We start from the raw sequence: 15,912 nt of genomic DNA, 5'->3' as shown, positions 1-15,912 counted from the left end.
TATACATAATATATACATTATATACATATATATATATACATAATATATACATTATAAATATACATATGTATATATATACATATGTATATATTATATATATGTATATAATGTATATATTATGTATATATATGTATATATTGTGTATATATATATGTATATATATATGTATATATATATTATATATATATTCACTTATATATATTAATATTCAAATCTATTTACTTATCTTAATATGTTGCTATCGTATAACTGATGACTATCTGCGCTAGTATAATGCGTCTAATATCATCATAAATTGTTTGGAAACTATAAACTACGCCCAAACAGGCATTAAGGCTGCTAACCGTTTCTCACTGTTTCTTACTGTTTCTAAGCGATCATCTAAATGAATAAACGCGAAAGTTTTTTCCTCATTTATCCGAACCATAATTATATCAAAACACCTAAGCTAAATTAATTCATTAAAGATGTGGCACCCGACCGACAGGTGGGGATGGTTAGCCAGCGTACAAAGGTTGCGCACTTTAGCTCCATAAAAATGCCTGAGGAGTCCCGTCAGCTTCAGACTATTGGCAATAAACAAACAATTTCTCAAAGACAGAGGATAAAATTTCGGAGAGTAAACCTTCTAGAACCACCCAAACCAAATGCCTCAGCTCGATACAGCAAGGTCAGAGATAATCACCCCGACCACCCTGTGTTTTTTTCTTTTTGTCTAACAGCAACTAATTTACAACATCGAGCGTCGTTGTATTGAGAAGTCGCATATGAACATGATTACGTGCTATGCACGTACAAAACTAAGCAGTAAAAACATTGTTGTAAACACACCAGGACTAACCCCGTCTAGTGATTATTTGAAATCGAAATAAATCGAAAGTACTCCTAAACCTACACAATTTGACAGATGTTTAAAAAAAAAAAAAACTATTCGAAAAATGAGCAAAAAACTCATAAAAAACATGTGATTTAATAATGTTCGCCCGAATGAAAACATTCTGCACACACACACGCATGCGCACACATACACATATTAAAGAGAAGAAAAGTTGTTCTCACCAACTATGTCATCGTGACATTGCGCATTTCTTTGAGACATAAATCGTAATTGGGCTATCAAATTGGTCTGGCATTAAGCCTCTTTTTTTTTCTTTGTTGAATAGAGAGGTTAATTATTTTGTTTATTACCAGCTCTGTTATTCTGACATTGGGCACTTTCTTGGTAGACATATCCCGTTTCTATTCTATAGATTTTCTTTGGTGTTTGACCATTTTTTGTGAATGTAACTCCTCAATAAATTTTTGTGAATGTAACTCCTCAATAAATTTTTGTGAATGTAACTCCTCAATAAATTTTTGTGAATGTAACTCCTCAATAACTTTTTGTGAATGTAACTCCTCAATAAATTTTTGTGAATGTAACTCCTCAATAAATTTTTGTGAACGTAACTCCTCAATAAATTTTTGTGAATGTAACTCCTCAATAAATTTTTGTGAATGTAACTCCTCAATAAATTTTTGTGAATGTAACTCCTCAATAAATTTTTGTGAATGTAACTCCTCAATAACTTTTTGTGAATGTAACTCCTCAATAAATTTTTGTGAATGTAACTCCTCAATAACTTTTTGTGAATGTAACTCCTCAATAAATTTTTGTGAATGTAACTCCTCAATAACTTTTTGTGAATGTAACTCCTCAATAAATTTTTGTGAATGTAACTCCCTAATAAATTACGTTCATTTATTTTTCAAGTTGCCTTTCCGAGCAGATAGTCTATTTGACAAACTATTTTAACTGATGATTGCGCCAAACGGAATCATCAACTAAGCCTAATTGCTCGTCATATATATTAGTGATGGGACGATTTCAATATTTTTCCCGATTCCGATACTATTACCGATTTTGTACTAAATTTCTGCTTCCGATACAATTACTGATTCCGATTCTGATTTATAACCATCTATTAAATTATGAAATTGTTATTTTTTCCCGATTACCATAATACACACACGTTAAATGTGCATATATTTTATCTAACGTAAAATCACAATTGTGGGAGTGATCTATAGCTTTTAGTTTTACTGAAAATTTAAAACCAATAATTATTTTTTATTTTATTTTTATTACTACAGGATGTGGAAGATTTGGTTTTGAATAAAATCATATAAAAAAGATAAAGGAATCGTTTTTGGCATCGGAAAATAGGCATAAATTTTTCCAATTCCGATACCGATTTCGATAGTCTTAAAGTTCCGATTTTTCCGATTCCCGATTCCGATTAATCGTTTCAACACTACTACTACTACTACTACTACTACTACTACTACTACTACTACTACTACTACTACTAATAATAATAATAATAATAATAATGATATATATATATATATATATATATATATATATATATATGAAAAAGACAAAAAGGAAAAGCAATTAAACACAAGAAGGAAAAAGTCAAACAAGACAGACCGCTTTCGTTCGGATCAACGAACATGTCCAGAAAACGTGAACATTTGAAATTTATTGAAAAACGATAAAACATAGGAACGAAAACGAAAAATATATGTTTTTGGCACGTACGAAGCTATTTGAATAAAATACGTGGTGCGTGCGAAAATTATTTTAATTAAAAATAAAGAAGAGAAAGAAAAATCAGAAAAAAAAAAGAAACATTGATGAAATGCAATAAAAATTCAGCAGTACTTAATCAGCATCTGAGTTTGTTATGCAGTGGCAAGTTATATTTCACCGTTTAACTGTGCTTTTCTCATATGTTTGGTCAGAAATAAGCGCCGAGACAAAAGAGAGAGATCAAAGTGCACTTTGTAAAGTTAGAAATGTGGATAACAGTATTCCTAACCATCCTGCACCCACCTTTATAACCAATAATAAAGAAAAACTATAAATACACGAAGCCTCAAAGGAAAAGAAAAAGAAAAAGACAACGACAACAATTGCTCCTGATGACAACCGGATGCACCGATAGAAAGCGCTTGAGAAGAACATGGCTGAACAACAACGTTTGGGCGCCATTTTATACATATGCCAGCTGATAGAAAAAAGACCGCTCGGCGAATGGAAAAGACATCCAGAAAAATCGGAAAAAAGAATAACTCTGTCGTGTTCAATCAGACATGCTTGAATAATAGTATTCCTGTGTATGACTAGTGCCTTCGTCGGATCCTCGCGCTTGAGATCCTGTTTATGTTTGTAAATAGGCATTACATATTCTCCTATTTTTTTTGTTGTTTTTCAATGAATTTCAAATCACAAGTTTTCTAAAAAACATTCATTAATCCAAAAGAAACCGGCCAATCTTTCATCTGATTTTTCTTCGTGTGTTTAGTTTTTCTTTCTGTATTCTTCCTACATTTTGACTCCACGGCATTTCATTTTATAATGTGTCGTGTATTTTATCATTATTAATATATATTCCAAATAATAATAGCCATTTCTGTAAGGTCTGACTAGGCTGTTGGATCGTAAATATGGTCCGGCAACCGAAACATATGTAACTGAACAGATAAAGCAGTAAAATAAAACGCATATTTGCTCTGCAATAGTATTGAGCACTCTCTTCAGGTTTTACTAATTACCATTTTTACCATATATATATATATATATAATCTTTGAATTTTTCCAACCTTTAAAACTATACGGTGAAAATTTAGTCACAAGTATTTCGTTGAAAAACTCCTTTGTTTTTAAGTCTTGCAATCTCTTGCAATCACTGTAGTAATTTACTTTCAAGAATTTACGCTAGTCTTTATATTATTGTAAAAAAATCATCAGTTGTTTACCATAAAAACTGTTACAGAGATTTAAAAACTAATCATAGTGAAGCGATCCTCTTTTTAGCAAGTCTATAGAGACTTCCTTACCTATATAGTTCTTAGTGATTCCTTATCTATATATTTCGGAGTGATTTTATCCAGACAATATTTGGCACGTTGGTTAGCCCATTCTTCCAGTTAAAAAATTTTTTTTTTTTACAATGGAAGGTCTAGGTGTATTTTTGACGATTCTTTTTTGGTATATACCAGGTGCCTTGAATAAGTTTCCAGACTTATTTTTAAAGGAATTTAAAGTTGTAGACTCTTAGAAAATTCAGTATGTTATTGTTATACATCTTATGAGATAACTGACCAATTTTTATGATTTCAGGCTCAAATGAACAGCTACAGCAGGAATTAGAATACACCGCATTAAAGCCTGATTGTCAAAGCTGGTTAATTTCAAAAATGCAATCTGGATATAGGGATACTTTAGAAGAACGATATTCAATAAAATTCTGTTTTAAACTTGGAAAATGCCACAGAAACGTATGGAATTCTTCAGACTGCTTTTGGGCCATCTTGCATGAATCGAGCATCATTTTTTAGCGGTATAAGAGATTTAAAAAAAGCAAGGAGTATGTAGGGATGATGAGAGGTGTGTGAGGAGTTTATTGACCAAATAAACAAAAATCATGGATAAGGACCGTCGTGTGTCTATAGAAACAATAAGTGCATAGTTTGATGTCTGTGGGAACTGTATACACAATTATTCACGAGGAACTGAAGATGCGGAAAATTTGCGGGAAGTTTGCCCTAAAGGTGCTCCGATCAGAAAGAAATGCGTTGCCATGACAGCATGGAGATGGTCGAGCTGATAAATTCAAATCCCGCAGTTGTTAATGCTCTAGTAACCTGCGACGAAAGCTGGATCTACTGCTATGACACAGAGACAGTTCCCAGTCGAATCACGCTGGCTCTCCCAAATCATAGAAAGTCAAGCAGAGCAAATACACACAGGAACTTATGATGGTAACTTTTTTTGACAGCATGGACATGATCTACATGCACTGGGTTCCCACTGGATACACAGTCAACAAGAAATACCATGTTGAAGTTTCAAGGGTATTCAGCAAGAGATTCCGCCAAAAGAGGCCGGCATTTTTCAAATCGAGTCAGTGGCATTTCCACCAGGACAATGCGCCAGACCACAACTCCATCCTTTCACATACTATTTGACCAAGATGGCCATCAGGACAGTTCCTCACCCACCCTATAATCCAGACCTTGCTTTCTGTGATATTTGGCTATTCCTTAAGCTTAAGAAAAACCTTAGAGACGTCGTTATGAGACAATTGAGGAGATAAAAGAAGCTGCGACGAGGGTCATTCATACGATCACACAAGAGAACTTCCATGGGGCTTTCGAGAAGTTGTTGGAACGGTACAACAAGTGCACCGCGACCGGAGAAGAGTTTTATGTGTGTGCTATCAATAAAAGTGCCCATACGAAAAAAAAAGTCTGGAAACTGTCTTAAGGCACTTCGTATATATGTTTGATTAAACAGAAGTGGAAGTTCCTGTTTGTTGCTTTTCTTATTCAATTTTTCGAATTGACAGGCCGATGATCTAATAAAATCTTGCCGCCTAATATGTCGCCTCACTTTCTCTCACGCCACCATCTATCAACATCTAATCGCAGACGACATTTCCCCAAAACAGACTTCTGAAATATATTAACAAAAGTCATAGCCATTCGCGTTGTGTCAAATTGTAACCTTGCCTACCATCGGCGTAGCTTTATTCAGCCGAGCACGTAAACCTACCGTCAACCAAATTAGATACGAGCGGTAAAAGGATATATAAAAATGTATTCAAAATGTTCTTAATCGATTTTCGTAATAAATTCACCGGATTTAATTTTGTAACCTCATCACGATCAAAGATTCAGATTAGTCCAAAGATGGAGTAATGCTACCACATATGGAGAGGTGCTGTTCTGAGCACGTGTTATTGTCTTGTCAGAGTTCAATATCGACTTCACAATCTAGTGACACAATAGTTTCTTCTCTTTTCTACGGGTCTTTTATGACAGTCTTTCTTTACTCTATGAAAGATGCTCGACCGAGTTTCAATCTCTTGGTCATCATGAGACAAGACATTCACAGCAAGAACTCGTCTTATTATCACAACTGCAAAAGACTTTCTTTTTCTTCCTACATATGCCTGATACTAAACCAGAATTCTATGAACGGTTTACTTCCAAGAGCTACCCATCTATGAAAGACATGGCTACTAGATACTCAACGGGCTACAACATGGCCATCTTCAAATCTGATAACGTGTCATGAGATATTTTTTTCATTATTTTCAATCTCTTAACAATATTCATCATTATTCAACCATTAATCTCTTCATCTGATTAACTCTTAATATTTAGTGACTCATTAGGAGAAAAATAATAACGTATAAGTCACGTAGGCACGAGAAAAGTACATACACAGACACACGAAAAGTGGTTACATATATGATTCTAGTAAGACGGGCCAATAAAATACTTACTTATCATTACTTATTTCAGTAATGTTAAGTCTTCATCTTCCCCATATTCGTTGATTAACAATTTAAAAGCAAGCCAAAAGAAAGTTATTACATATGAAAATAATAATAATAATAATAATAATAATAATAATAATAATAATAATAATAATAGAGTCTCTTTCGATTCATTTTCATTCAGTCAGAATTTTCAGAAATGAAAGCCCCCCCCCCACCCTACCTGGGGCTAACACTTGAACTCTACATGAGACACATAAATATGCGAATGTTCCATTAACGCTGAGTTAGCAAAGAAGCATAATTTTCCTCGCTGCAACATTGACCATTTTAATTATGAATGGATCTGAATGTCACGTGTCAGTGTTTCGGATGAAAACGAATCAGTGTAGCAAACGGGTGTATTATAGTTACAATTTTATTTAGCTGCTAGGCGTACCCGTGATCTGTGAGTTATAACAGTTACCGTTATTTATATTACCTTTTTTTATGGAAATCGCCCCAGACAAGACATGAAGCCACTTGATGTAAAGAGCTGACGAGAAAGATAATTATCGCAAAGACAGAAGGCGCATATTGGTTTTAGTTTTAAACAGATCAAGTCTATAAGTAGTAGGAAAACGATCAGCAGGAAGAGAATTCCACACGCATTTTTTTTTTATTTTGAACAAGCTACTGAAACAGGAAGCTGTAGTACAACAAGGTATCAATATAGCGAATTGACGGAGACTACGAGACCAACACCTAAACGAGCTAGAACAAAAGAAGCGGCGAATAGTCCAGATAATTCTGAATAACATGCGCCATAATGATATTTATATGAAAGACAGAGACTAGCAAGATCACGGTTGTGAAAGAGATCGCAGAGAAGAAGAAAGGGAGGCGCCAGTCAAATTACAGATACGTTCCCGCACTTCATCAAGAACTCTTACACGGAATAGGGATTAACTCGTTCAAATCGGACAATAGTATTCCACACATGATCTGATAGTAGAGTTGTAGAGATAGAGAATAGTCCCCGATGTGGAGAAAAGTGTTTAGGATGATAGAGAGAACCGACATCTTGAAGAATAGAACGAACAATGGATCTAATATATGAAATTCAAGAAGGATCTGACGAGAAACAAAAGACCAAGAGGCTTTAGAGTTGGTGTCTCCTCAAGAGCAGGGCCATCCATGAGAATCTTAGGAAGAAAAGGGACACGCTTACGATTGAAAGACATGGGTTGTTCACGGAGATATTAAAAACAATTACAAAGTGCTTGAATCAAGACGCGATGAGAGAGTGCAAGGGAAATGCATAAATAGAAAAAGTGAGGAATGGACTTCTTCAGTTAATTACAAATTACTGATAGGCAGAATGATCAAAATAGGGGTTTCCAAAGAGAACTAAATCTAAAAACTAAAAAATATTTTAGCATGCCTTTTATGCCATTAACGTGCGCACGCACGCACACACACACACACATGTATTATGTTTATATATATATATATGTGTGTGTGTGTGTGTGTGTATATATGTGTGTATATATATATATATATATATATATATATATATATATATATATATATATATATATATATATAAACTTAAAGGACAGATGTTAACCTAAATATGCCCCACCGCATGCTTCTTTCAATACACGTCGAAAATTACTTTGCGTTATCGCAACGTCACTTTGACGCGGGTTTCTCGTTGATAACGATCATTAAGTTGCTCAGGAATTTGAGTGGCAAAGCAGTTCCTCATGATTTCAGCATTACTATTATTTACTGAATAGGGATTTTCAAACGAATCCATGTCAGTGATTACCCAGGAGCAGCATAAGGGGGGGGGGCTCCGGGAGTCTGATTGATAATAAGTCCCCTCAGGCTTCTAACATTCTTTATCATTTTTCGACAATGGTTGCATATCACCATTGCTTTTATATCTGTCTATCTATCTACCTTCATCTCTCTCACTATATTTATCTGTCTGCTAGCCCGTCTCTCTTTACCTACATATATACTACTCTTCCGATTTAGCCTTATATGCTGTACCTATTTATTATTACTTTTTACCATATTACCCTATTCCTTCATTAACATTTTTAATCTAAATGTTTTTAAGCCAGTTTTTTTTCTATATATTTTCATTTTGTATAATTCTAGTACTTCTTCTTTTCTGATTAGAAGCATTTAGCTCCGAAATGCCATGGCCTAAAGATATTTTTCTTAATTTAACCTTTTCCTTTTCCTTATTGTTCTGATAATATAATAAAGTTATATATAACTTTTATTTCTTCATCTCTCGTGTAATATTATTGATTGCCCCTCTTAATAGTGTTGAGCTTTTCTCATCTGGATAATACTCTCTAGTAACACAATAACCCCCCCTCTCTCTCTCTCTCTCTCTCTATCTATCTATCTATCTATCTATCTATCTGTGTGTGTGTGTGTTTTGTTAAAATATTTTTTCCGTTATATTTCATTTTTTGTGTATACCAATGTTGAGGCTTCTATGACTTTTCTTTCTTTTTTTCTTTTTTAGACATTGTCATGCATTTTTCTTTATACGCAAAGAATTTCTTAATTTTTTGCTGAGCATATGCCCGAAAAGAGTCGCTATTGACATAATAATAACTGACTGTTTCTGCATAACGAAACGGAAAAAAAATGTGCCGAAATTGTAACATGCTGGAAGAGCTGTTTGCATGAAAAATAAATAATTGGATCTTGAAATGCAACTAGACTGTTATTCTTTATATATATATATATATATATATATATATATATATATATATATATATATATATATATATATATATATAGCGCGTGTGTGAAAAACTGGTTCTCTTTAAATCATCGAAATTAAGCAACAATGAACCGAGCCAGTGCTATAGATAGACCGACCATTTGAGAATACTAAGCGCTGTGCGTACTGTGCTAGAACGTAGAAATGTCCAGGTTTGTATCTGGAGGCGCGTATAAAACCACAGGAAGAGACGCACATGGATCTATGAGAAGAAAAACTGATATAAAACCCAAAGTCTACTCTCCGCTCTGTCCATGACAATCAATTGCACCTACTGAGATTAGCAGTTGTTCCAAAAAGTGTGGATGGTTCTACACAAAAGCCTAAAAAATTCATATGTGTAGATTTCGGGCAATTTTATTCTTTTGTGAACTTTATATGTCAAAATCGACGGCAGAATTATACATATATACTAGACTACCCGTGACCCGTTGGGCAAGTATGTTATATTAGCTATGGAATTCATGTATGAGCGTGACACTTGTGACGTAAAGAAAATAGTTTTTTTTTTACATAAAAGACACATTTCTGTATTACGTTTAAGTTATTTTAAACCCCACTCTTCCCATGTTAAATAATAATTTCGAAATAATAACGTTACTATTTCAGTGCGCAGGTCATGCGCGCATGCGCAACCGGATGTCGTAAACCGGAAAGTGGGTTACATACATCGTTACAAGGTCATTTGAGTTTTATTATATATATATATATATATATATATATATATATATACTTGGATGTTTCATTTTACTTCAGTCGAAGTTCTCACAAATCAAGGGGCTTGTTTCATATGGCTACCATTTGACCTTTATATGAGATACACAGATATCTGAATATTCCACGAACCTTCTTTACCCTCAAACACTGATTAACTAAAGAAGTTGGAAAATATATTATAGTACGTCTTTCTTTTTGGTCTCTTTTTACTAAATTCCAGGACAAGACTTCATCCAGATTGATGGGGTATTCAGCTTCGTGCTGCTACTTGAGAAGGTGCACCATTCCTCAGAAATGCAGGTGTGGTTTAGCCAAAGCGAGGAGATATAATTCGTGCTGCGAATACTATACCAGGGTTTACCTGTAGGGAAAAGTATCCTCATGCCAGGTTGCCCTGACAAACCCCTGTACAGAGAGAGACCTTAGACATTGGAGGATAGGGTCTAGTAGCCGTTGAAGCATGTATTTTTATGATGATTGTGTGTGTTTTTAGGATGAATAATGTTGATCTCCTGCTGTTGGACTTCTATTTATGGAATTAGTGTTAAAGAACAGAATTATTGGAAATTATTTTGTCTTTAAGAGGATCCTACGGCAGAAATTCTATTGAAGCTAAATTCATGATATTGATATAAATAATGTTAAAAATTTATTTCATATATATATATATATATATATATATATATATATATATATATATATATATATATATATATATGAATATATATATATATATATATATATATAGTTATATATATATATGTATGAGATTACTGTACTTGTAAATATTTGCTCTTTAATATTTATAATATATTTTAAGTTTACCATTTTGATTACCTTGGTAAACTTATTGTAATTTATATATATATATATATATATATATATATATATATATATATATATATATATATATATATATATACACAAGTTAAAAAGATAAAGCGTAAAGTTACATAGGAACTTTATTACATTATCAACTCAAGAAGGATTACGGAAAGAGGAATAAAGGAGAAACCTCCTTAGGTCATGGCATTTCGAAACTAATTGCTTCTCATCAGAAGATGAGAACAAGCCGGTATCAGAAAAAAGCAAAGGCAAAAAGACAACATCGATTTTGAAAACATTCAGATAAGAAACAAATAATTTTGAGATTAGAATTGGAAAAACATATTTTATAGAGGGCGATATGATGGGAGCAAAAGAAAAAGGTAACAGAAAAAGAACAATAACTGCTAAAAGAATATACAAAACTATATATAAGAAAATGAAATAGTAAGAAAAATGATATACGTATGTGTGTGTGCATATTTAATATATATATATATATATATATATATATATATATATATATATATCACACTTTAGTAATTTAAATTTTATGATGTGAAATGGTTAAATTTCAAATTTAGAATTTTTATTATATGCAAGATCTATCTGGTATATTGAGTAATTTTTATTTAGCTGGAGTTGTCTTTATAAATATTACAGCCAATATTTTGTAATACCAATAATCACTGGATTTCCATACCAGTAGATCTATTACATTATATTATTCTGATATATATATATATATATATATATATATATATATATATATATATATATATATATATATATATATATATATATATATATATATATATATATGAAGAGGTTAAAGTTGATCCTTTTTTTCTCCGGTTAAGGAAGTTGACCTTTTTCATATCTAGGAGAGAAACATGTTCCGAAAGGTGTAATCATGCTATGTTTGCATAAATACAACATTTTAAAGATGATGAACAAATATATTTATTATTTATCCCTGTTATAGTCCACATTCTGCGGACCATTGCAATGAAGATACTAACCTTACCTGGATTACTGATACATACATACATACATACATACATACATACATACATACTAACCTTACCTGGATTACTGATACATACATACATACATACATACATGATGATTGCAACGTCTTGTCAGACGAGTGCCACTCCCTCAGACATTTAAAATCCATGAGCCCAAATGCCTGAGGGAGTATCTATACAAATATGATGTTACAGAGTCTTAGCTTTGTACGACAGCTAAGTCTCTCTCTCGGTTCAAAATGTTGAGATCCAGCAACAAGCAAGAGCAAGATAGCCAGCAACAAATTAAACTGCAGACCAGCTTAATGCGGGTAATGGTCTTCCGCTTTATGGTTTTTTAAATCAGAGATTTGCTTCTTCTAGAAAGGTTGCCTTCACCACGGCTTACGGGAGCCCTCTCCACCCCATACATACATACATACATACATACATACATACATACATACATACATACTAACCTTACTTGGATTACTGATACATACATACTATATATATATATATATATATATATATATATATATATATATGTGTGTGTGTGTGTGTGTGTGTGTATGCATAATTTTGTTTTACTATATATTATTTCAATAAAATATCTTGCTTTTTTATTTATTCTTTAGATCATATTTTTCAATAAGGTAGTTTTATTTTCCTTACATTTGCTGTGATTTTTATATCAGCAAAACACACACGCACGTATGTACATACATATTTAATTAGTGATTTGCAATGTTCTTGCTCTTCTTTGATTGAGAACGCTTAATAACCTTGTTAAATTCATGACTTTTCTCTATTAAACACCTATAACTTGATATATAGTGGGCCGGTGTTTAACTATAAGAACTGAAAGCCTGTGTGTGCCAAGTCCGCATCTAGTTCATTCCACAGAAAAAAAAAAACTGGCATCAAACTAACACTTGTCCTTGTGTCTAACCTCCCGGAAAAAGGTAAATTACACACACACACACACACACACACACACACACACACACACACACACACACACAGAATGTGTCTTGTCGCATCGAGATTCGAAACTGCGTCGTCAAGTTTTGATGTTCGGTGCTGTACCAACTTAAAGTGAGATAAATTATATGGTATTTGAATAATTTGTTTATTATATTTTTACGACGTTGATATAATAAATGTAGTTTATATAGTGATCTTTTTTCTGTGTACATGCATACATACATACATACATACATACATACACACACACACTTATATATGGCTTCTTTCAGTCTTCACAGACTATAGATATCCACTTTAAGGATGTCTGTGCGTGAAAGTTTTGTGGCAAGAGTTGTGCAATCACAACCGTACCTCTGTTGAGTCGGTATTGTTGAACACCAGTAACAAGTGGAGGGTCAGGACGACTGAAAACAATGCTGAGATAAGCGGAGAGTACATACAGCGCCTAGAATTCCCAAATGGTCACCCATATGATACTAGCTAGGCTTAACGTTGCTTAATTTCGCTGATCTGAGTAGAACCAGTGTGTCAACGTAATTATGCCGCACACACACACACACACACACACACACACACACACACAATATATATATATATATATATATATATATATATATATATATATATATATATATATATATATATATATATATATATTCCCCTTTCATTTTCTATATCGATTGGTACGTTTTTTTTTTTAAACTTTCAGTTTGAAACAATTTCTTTTTGTATTTCTTTCTTTTTTTACTTCTTTGATTAAAACACTTTTTTTTTTTTAAATATGGATATTAGTGCAAACACTGCCGAAGTAAGACTTTTTTCTCCCATTAATGTTACGGTGGGTGTACACTTGCTTTTCGTAAATTTCGCTTTAAAACAACAACAGTAAAACAAAAGAAAGAAAAGAAAAAACAATAAAAAATAAATACTATCTTACCTGATTTTGCGGGAACCCACACTCCGTGTAATTCATTTATTGACAGGTACTTGGTAAAGATTTTCTGTGGTTTAATAATAATAATAATAATAATAATAATAATAATAATAATAATAATAATAATAGCAACAACTTTGTTATAATCCAATGTAGTGTTGTTGAAATATAATTTCTTTATAGACCAGCAGTAGGTATCACATGGAACGCAAGTGCCCGTTTCATTAATATGATTATTGTTATGTAAGGCAGGCGATATTATATATATAAAAAAGAAGACAAACATACACTATGAATAAATAAAAATAAACAAATACAAATAATAATCACTCAGGTATATGTGTTTATCTCTTTTTAAATAGGTTTTCTGTTTAATAAACATTTTTATTTAATTTTATCGATAGAAGTTATGCACACAGAACTTGTTACATTAACGCGGAAAAAATGGATTCACCTGTAGCCTGTGTTTTTTTTTCTTCTTTTTCTTCGTACACATAAACCGGCTATTAAACAACATAGGTATTTAGTGTATGTCTTCCTTTTATTTTTCCGTGTATAAAAATCGCTCTGGTTTTATTTCTGTCTGTCGACGGTTTTAATAAAAATTACCTCCGTTTGGTTTGCGCCTTATTCTAACGCGCGATGGCGCATGTTAATATGTGTGTGTATATGTGTGTGTGCGCGAGCGCGTGTGCGCGCGTGTGTGTGTGTGTGTGTTTTGTTTGTTATTATTTTTTTACTACTTATATCTGACAATAGTAACGTGCCGTGTGTTTAAACGTCCGAAAAACGAGAATCGATTTCTTCTGATCCAGTAATGTGCACATTTTAAAGACCTTTTTATAGCAAGAAAAAAAGTAGGATCACACACGCACAAATATAGACGCACACACTTACATACATTTTATATATGTATATATAAACACATATGCGGTTTTTTTTTTCCGGGTTTTGTTTTGCGGGGTTTCTTTTCGACTCATACACAGAAAGTGCACGTGTTTTTTTTTTTGCTTTTTTTCTGTGTATTTATATTGTAGATCCTTGTTATCGCGCAATCATAATAAATTGAAGGTTTTCCTTCTTTTTAACACTGCCAATGAGAGCGGGAGAAAGAGAGGACTGGGGCATACACAGAGATCTTAAAACGGTGTAAAGCTCGGGACACTTCAAAGTTGTATTAAGCGCAAGGTGTAACGCGATTTGCCGTTTCCGTCGGGTAGGTCGACTTAACTACTCTAAGATCTCGTTCACATCGGTCGCTGCCCTCCTCCCTCACAATCTCTCTCGCTCTGTCTCTCTAGTTCTCTCCCTTCTTTCTAAACTTCATTCGCAATCGCATTTATTTTTTGAACGAGATCTTTCTCCATCTTAACTTTCTCGTTTTCTTTCTGTCGTGTTTTCGAATTAAGTTGCCAATGTATACAAAATACTTTTCCAGTAAGATTTCGTTTTTTCTTTCTTATTTTTTACTTCTTCTTTTTTCCCATTCTTTATTCTTTCCTACTGTATTTCTTTCCTCTCCCCCTTTCTTTTTCTTTCTTTCTTTCTTTCTGTTTTTCTTGTTTCTTTTCTTCTTTTTCTCCTTTCTTTCTTTCCTTCCTTCTTTCTTTCTTTCTATCTGTATTTCTTCTTTGTTTTCTTTCTATCTTCCTTTTCTTTCCGTTTTTTCTTTTTTCTTGTTCTGTTTTCTTACTGTATTTCTTTCCCATTTCTCTCTTTTTATTCTTTTTTCTTTTTCTGTATATCTTCTTTATTTCTTTCTTTCTTTTTTCTTCTATTTATTTCTTTCTTTCCTATTCTCCTCCTTCTCTCTTTCCACTTATTTATTTTTTCCTTCCTTGCTTCTTTTTCTTTTTCTGTCTTTCTTTTCTTTTTCTTTTCTATTTCCTATTGCTGTTCTTTCTTACATTCTTTTACATTTCTTTGTTTTTCTTTGTTGATCTTTTTTTACAAAGGAGTCACCACTTATCATGGCCCGGAGGCCACTCGAGGAAAAGGGTTAATAAGCGTACACTGGTCAATAGGACAATGTCATAATAATTGTTAGTAGTGGAAAATTGAATTACTTAAGGGGAACGGCTCATCAAGAACTTGTTTATGTTGGACTTGAAGACGACCATATTATAGTCAGCTGGAAAGCAGGTAAAAGGAAGAGGGTTCCACAGGTGTGCAGTTCTAAGAAAGAAACTTTGTTCATGGAATCTACGATCAGGTTTTTTCTTTCATTATTGCATCCTTTCTTCTTTTCTTGCCCTCTTTCTTTCTTTCTTTTTTTCTTTCTTTCTTTCTCCATATCTTCCCCCGATTTCT

General features: G+C 32.9%; 1 protein-coding gene across 1 annotated transcript in view; it reads right to left on the bottom strand.

Annotated features, from left to right (window-relative positions):
* LOC145279827 (uncharacterized) overlaps positions 1–14,184 on the bottom strand; it is a 289,465-nt gene extending 275,281 nt beyond the window's left edge. Inside the window, exons 1-2 of the mRNA XM_080131233.1 lie at positions 14,057–14,184; positions 13,606–13,669 (exon numbers count right to left, since the gene is read on the bottom strand). The gene's annotated coding sequence lies outside the window, so the exon portion shown is untranslated. The remainder of the gene's footprint in view (positions 1–13,605; positions 13,670–14,056) is intronic.
* Positions 14,185–15,912: the final 1,728 nt, after the last annotated feature.

The sequence above is a fragment of the Euprymna scolopes genome, chromosome 7 (genome assembly GCF_053919585.1).
Source record: "Euprymna scolopes isolate OS-2025 chromosome 7, ASM5391958v1, whole genome shotgun sequence".
NCBI classification, from domain to species: domain Eukaryota; kingdom Metazoa; phylum Mollusca; class Cephalopoda; order Sepiida; family Sepiolidae; genus Euprymna; species Euprymna scolopes.
The sequence above is the reverse complement of the archived record's forward strand: the minus strand, read 5'-3'. Positions and strand labels throughout refer to the sequence as shown.